The sequence below is a fragment of the Oryctolagus cuniculus genome, chromosome 1 (genome assembly GCF_051225735.1).
Source record: "Oryctolagus cuniculus isolate XC-2025 breed Fujian yellow rabbit chromosome 1, ASM5122573v1, whole genome shotgun sequence".
In the NCBI taxonomy this organism is placed as follows: Eukaryota; Metazoa; Chordata; class Mammalia; order Lagomorpha; family Leporidae; genus Oryctolagus; species Oryctolagus cuniculus.
Genome location: NC_142867.1, coordinates 143,981,593 through 143,988,074, shown reverse-complemented (window position 1 = coordinate 143,988,074; position 6,482 = coordinate 143,981,593).

Here is a 6,482-nt window from a genome sequence, read left to right as displayed (position 1 = left end):
CTGAGCGTGACATTCCTCTCTGTTCGCGTGTAGTCTATGCATCTCTGTGCAAAAAGCTGTTTTGATGTTTTAGGCTATTTTCTTAGCATAAATTTCTGGTAGTGAATATTTGTATATATATAAAAATATATATTTGTTCTTTTTCCTCATAAAACAAAAAAAGAAGTGGGTTGTTGGGGCCAGCGCTGTGGTGCAGCGGGTAAAGTTGCCGCTTCCAGTGCCGACATCCCATGTAAGCATCGGTTTGAGTCCCGGATGCTCCACTTCTGATCCAGCTCTCTGCTGTGGCCTGGGAAAGCAGTAGAAGATGGCCCAAGTCCTTTGGCCCCTGCACCATGTTGAGGACCCGGAAGAAGGTCCTGGCTCCTGGCTGCGGATCGGCGCAGCTCCGACCATTGCGTCTGATCGGAGAGTGAACCAGCGGATGGAAGACCTCTCTCTCTCTCTCTTCCCCTCTGCATCTGTATCTCTGTAACTCTGCCTTTCAAATAAATAAATAAATCTTTTAAAAAATCAAATCTTGTAGTTTGTGGGAAAGAAGTTCCTGGCAGAGTGTCTTGGCTTTCCTGTCTTTTGGAGCAACACCAGTGAAGTGATATTTTGCTTGTCCTTGTTACTGAAAAACATCTTGCTTAAAATGTGAGCCTTAGTGAGTATTAGTGCTGAAATGGCTGGCACAAACTGTGGAAAAGTGCGTGACTCACACTTTTTTTTTTTTTAAAAGATTTATTTATTTATTTTAAAGTCAGAGTTACACAGAGAAAGAAGGAGAGGCAGAGACAGACAGAGAGAGAGAAAGTCTTCCATCCGTTGGTTCACTTCTCAATTGACCGCAATGGCCGGAGCTGTGCCTATCTGAAGTCAGGAGCCAGGAGCTCCTTCTGGGTCTCCCATGTGGGTGCAGGGGCCCAAGGACTTGAACCATCTTCCACTGCTTTCCCAGGCCATAGCAGAGAGCTGGATTGGAAGTGGAGCAGCTGGGTCTCGAACCAGTGCCCATATGGGATGCTGGTGCCGCAGGTGGCGGCTTTACCCACTATGCCACAGCGCCAGCTCTGCGACTCACACTTTAAAATCTGCTCATCCTCAAGACAAGAGAGCTCTTCCCTCCACACCATCCTGGAGTGGTTCTCCTACTGCCTGGCTGTCTTGTGTCCCTCAACCTCTTCTAGGAGCTGTGCCTTGACGTGGCATTTGTCACATCCCCAGATCCCGGACAGCACATGTGGACGGCCATGTGCACACCCAATGTATCCTTCAGGGAACATGGCAATGTGGTTAGATACGGAAGAAGAGGAAGATATCACAGTGGGAGGTGCTTGGTGGTGGATTTTTTTTTTTTTTTTTTTTTTTTTGCTTTTCCAAAATGATGTCTGGCTGGAAAGACAGAGTGGCTGGCCATGCCACAGTGGGGCAACTTCGCCATGCGGCAAGCAGACCCTCGGCCTCAAGTGCTCCGATCAGCACTGATTTTTTTTTTCAATCAGGCACCTTGTCTCCCAAGCACCATCGAATTGAATTGGCTGTGAGCAGTTCCTGGCAGGTCACCCCTCTTCTGCCCCCCGAAAAAGCCTGTTTACGCCCAGTCATTTCAAGGTTCCGGGAATTTAAGATCAAGTTGGCAGAGCTACGGTTCATTTGAGGAGCAAGGGAAAACAGTGTTGTAAGAGTGGTGCAAATGTGGGAAAAAACAAAGAACAAAGCCCATTATCTTCCTGCGCTGGGAAGCCACCAACTCCATCTTCTCCACCTCCTTATTAGTCAAAGGCACCGTGGTGGTGGTGGTGGTAGGTTCCAGCTTTCCCTGGAATGAATTGTCAAAACTTTCCCCTCCAGGCTCCAAACACGCTCTGCCGCTCAGCGCCTGGTCGGACCAGTCTTTACTTGAAAGACAGATGCCATCAACTTGAAAGATGTCATAGAAGTCCCCCACCCGCTTTTTCAGAAAGACGTTTTGAAAGCTATCGCCGTCTTGCACCCGGAGCCTGGTAGGGAGCAGGCAGGTTCGGCAAGGGGGGCAAGGATCCCAGAGGGCTAGGGATGCCCCCCCACACCCCCCCTCCTTCCCAGTTTGTGCAGAGCAAATGGAGGAGAAAAGCGATCGACAAGGAGAGGTGGCAGAAGACGAAGCCGGCAATGGGAAAAGTTTCTGGAGCTTGCAAACCTGAACGCCAATATTAAAAATACTTGCATCAGTCTCCTTAATCCAGAGAAATTCTTTTTGGCTTAGATGAGAGGGGAAAAAAATCAGTCCCTTAAGGGGAAAGCAAGAGGAGCTGGAGGTAATAAGGATATGAGTCAGACGCAGGGACTCCATGGCAAAGGCCTTAGGTGGGGAGACGGGGGAGGGGGGTTGGGGGGGGGGCACGCGCTCAGATGACCTCATTCGGCAGACCCCCGAGGAGGCCCGCCTGCACCTTTTGGCTGTCTCCGTTCGGTTATGGAAAAGGTTGGACTTCATGCAGCTGGGGAAAGGTGGGCGGGGCGGGGTGGGGGTGGGAAAGAACATTTCTTTCTTGCTCACTTTTTCCTCCTCTGGGGACTAAGCGGCACTTGGGTTCCAAAGCTGTTTTTCTTTGGGTTTTGCCTTTTAATAGGGGTTGAAGAAAGTGGTTATAGGCGTTTGAGGGGGGACTAAAGCCTGTGGTTTATTAACAGGGCTGGTTTTCATCAGCACTGATTTGACTGGGGTAGCATTAGAGCTGCAATCGTGATAACCGATACTATGATTTTCTCTGCTTTTAACCCCGAGCTGAAGTCTTGCGGGTTCCCTTGGCCAGGCTGCGGTGCAGGGGGGCGGGGGGGGTGTTTTGTGAGGACAGGAGAAGGCTGGGGGCTCGGGCAGCTGCCTCAAGGAGTCTTCGCAGCTGCAAGTGCAGCCTTGGAACGCGAGGGCTTCGAAAGGAGAGCTAGCAGGAGGCAGGTTCCAGCCCCTTCTCGGCTGCTCCAGGCCGGACAAAGGTGGACACGCCAGCTTTCTCGAGCCACTTGGGTTTGTCCGGTGTGAAGCCAGCTGGAACAGGGTTGCTGAAAGTCCCTGAAGAGTTTCTGGTTTCTCTTCAATTGCTGGGCACTTTATTTTATTTTATTTTTTTAAGGAGAAACAGAGGCCAAGCATTGCTCTGTCTCGGAGGACAAGGGCTGACTGCTTTGGCAACGAATGAGATCCTGCACAAAAGGCCTGGGGGCGCGGGGGCAAGGAGGTGACGGGCTCCCCGCCCCCTCCCCGGCAGCGTCCCCTGGCAGGTCTCCAGGGTCCTGTGTTTATATGTATACAACCTGCTCTTCCTGCCTGTAGGAGAACAGAACCTTCAGAGTTTCTTTCTCAGTGTCACATGCGAAGAGCACTGAGCCATTTCCAGTCGCTCTCTGGAGTTCCCAAGGAAAAGGGGTCATGGAGCCAGGGGACAGCTGCCCAGGGTGATGGCAGAACCAGGTATGGGCCAGAGAGGAATCTGAGAGGGTCTGCCCAGCTCCAGGTCACAGCTGGCTCATCCCCACCCAGCCAGCATCTGTGGCTTCCTCACGCTCCCTCCTCTCACCACATTGCCCTCTGTGGCTTCTCTTACTTTTTCTCTCTCTTGGAACCTGCCATGGATGCTGAGGGGCGGCCCAGCAGGAGCCAGGTCTGCCTGTCATTGGCTGAGAAGTGGACACTCAAGTCTACCCCTATACAATCTCTCTCTCAGGAAAACACAATGACAAGGGGAGTCACGGACATGAGGATTTGTTAGATCAGATGCCATGAAGGCCAAGGTTATAGACCAGTAGCTGCCAAGCACTTTTTGTCATTATGTTAGGGTAAAAGAAAATGTGATATGTATCCAATATATTTCTATTTGTTGATGATACATTACACATCTGTTATTGCTGTTGCTAGCTAGTATCCCAAGACGCATTACCGATTGAAAAATAACTAAGACCCCAATAGCAATGAGTACTTTTGGCCACTAGATCTTGGTTTCTCATATCATTCTCCAATAAAAACAGCCATAACTCCTTGGACACATTGACGATTCTAGCATTGGGATAGGAAATACACAAGATGAGCCTAGAACATCTTGTGACGCCAGATTATCAGGAAGCGCCAACAAAACAAACAGCAAGACAGCAACGAGACAATGGGAGTGTGTCAAAGGGACCCAGGAGCCAACTGAAAGAGCAGCCAATGGCCAAAGCTAATACAAATGTGAGTAATAAAATAGGGTAGTGTTATAACGCTAAGTATAACATAGATATCCATAAGTCTTTGCAGATGTAAATAAGCGATTAGATAAATGTATAGGAGAGAACAGACACATTTCACGGGCAGGTTTCCAAGCTGTGCATGTAGGTTCATATTCCGCTATTGAGAGAGTGGATTTAATACTCTCCGTCTTCAGTGTGGGTGGCATATGGTGACTCCCTTCCAAAAGCTACAGCACAGAAAACGGAGGGGGAACGACTAGCTTTAGAGTGGGGAAACTTGATGAACAGCCCCTCCACCAGATGACCACGCTCAACATCACTGGGGGAATCACGCTGAGGGAGTGTGCCCTCAATTCAGGGTGCATAAATGCCACCCTTGGGGATTCCCTCCACCCCCAGAATCCATCACCCCAGACTCATCTTGAGAAAAACATTGGACAGATTGCCATCGAAGACGGTTAGACAACATACCTGACCAGTGCTCCTTGACATTGCCGAAGTCATGGAAGCAAGGAAAACTAGAGACGCTGGCCCTTCCAAGGAGAATTAAGGAACGACAAGACATGATGACTAGTGTAATGTGGTGTAATCTGGGGATGGACAGGAGGATGGCACAGAATAACTAAGGAAATCTGAGCACAGTATGGACTTTAGTTAATAATCTAAATAGTTAACTTCAGTTAATATCTTAATATTGCATCACTAATTATAATCAACATACCATGCTATTGTAAAGTGCTAAGAATAGGGGGAGCTGGATATGGGATATATGGAAACTGTCTTCATTATTTTTATGTAGATCTAAAACTTTCCTAACAAATGACATTTATCATTTAAAGAAGCAGAAGTAGAGGGTAAGAGTTGGGTTAAAATAATTGTTCCTGGGGCCGGTGCCGTGGCTCACTTGCTTAATCCTCTGCCTGCGGCGCTGGCATCTCATATGGGCGCTGGGTTCTGGTCCCAGTTGCCCCTCTTCCAGGCCAGCTCTCTGCTGTGGCCCAGGAGGGCAGTGGAGGGTGGCCCAAGTCCTTGGACCGCTGCACCTGCATGGGAGACTGGGAAGAAGCACCTGGCTCCTGGCTTCGGATTGATGCAGCGCCAGACATAGTGGTCATTTGGGGAGTGAACCAACAGAAGGAAAACCTCTCTCTCTGTCTCTCTCTCTCACTAACTCTACCTGTCAAATAAAAAAAAATTGTTCCTCTGTAGTGTAAGAGACATTTGAGCTGGCTCCTTACCACTGGGGGAGACTGTCTTGTGAACTGTGGGCTATTTAGCATTGCCCCTGGCCTGTACACACCAGACACCAAGAGCATCTTTGCAGTTGTGACGACCAAAATGTGCCTCCAAATGTCACCAAATGTCTCCTCGAGGACAAAATTGTCCATTGTTGAGACCTGGTAGGTTTAAAGAAACACTGAATTTGGGTGGGGGGAGCCAATATGAGATAGGTGCAGAGTGTGAGGCCACAGCATTATAAAAGCAGAGAAGAATGAATGCCAGAAGCCCTCAGAAGGGAGAGGAGCAGAGAAAACAAGGAGAATTGGGACCATGAGTCCCTGGGGGCTCCAACAGTGGCTTGTGATAGTGCCTCATAGTGGTAGATAGTGTCTCATGCACTTGTTCTGCATCAGGCCCATGCTGTGTGCTAGGCGACTCTTGCACCATGATCGAGGCTGGCACCATGATCTTGAACTTCCAGCCTCCAAATCCAGGAGCACAATGCACTTCTGTTGTTTGTAGTTACTCAGTCTCCAACACTTTGTAATAGTAGCTGAAAATGGACCAAGACAGCCAAAAATGGACTAAGACACGTACAAACAGCCTGAATAGCTTTGTCCTGGTAGACTGTTGCCATCTTGATTGGAGTGTTTCATTATCTCTGTTACTAAAAATTGTCATCACCCTCACCATCTTCTTAATGTTTTTTATTCTCTGCTAACCCAATGCTCTAAAATTTGTTACGTAGATAAAAAGCTATTTAGGTATACATTATTCTTGATAAGTTGATGTGTTACATCTCGTCTTGTTGACATTTTTCAATTTCTATAAGAACTTTTGGAGAGTGGGTATTTAAGAAATAAGGCTGGATAGTCATTTCACTTAGGGGCAGGCTTTGTTTTTTATTCCAAATTCTTCCTGTGGGTAGTGACCTAATTCAACTTAGGCCTGAAACTCGCTTTGACCTTCCTTCTTAATACATGGGATCAAAGTCAAGTTGGATGCTTATGGAAAAGTACCTCTCTTAGACCTTCTCTAGGTATAAACCATGTTTGTTTAGAATAACAATGCAA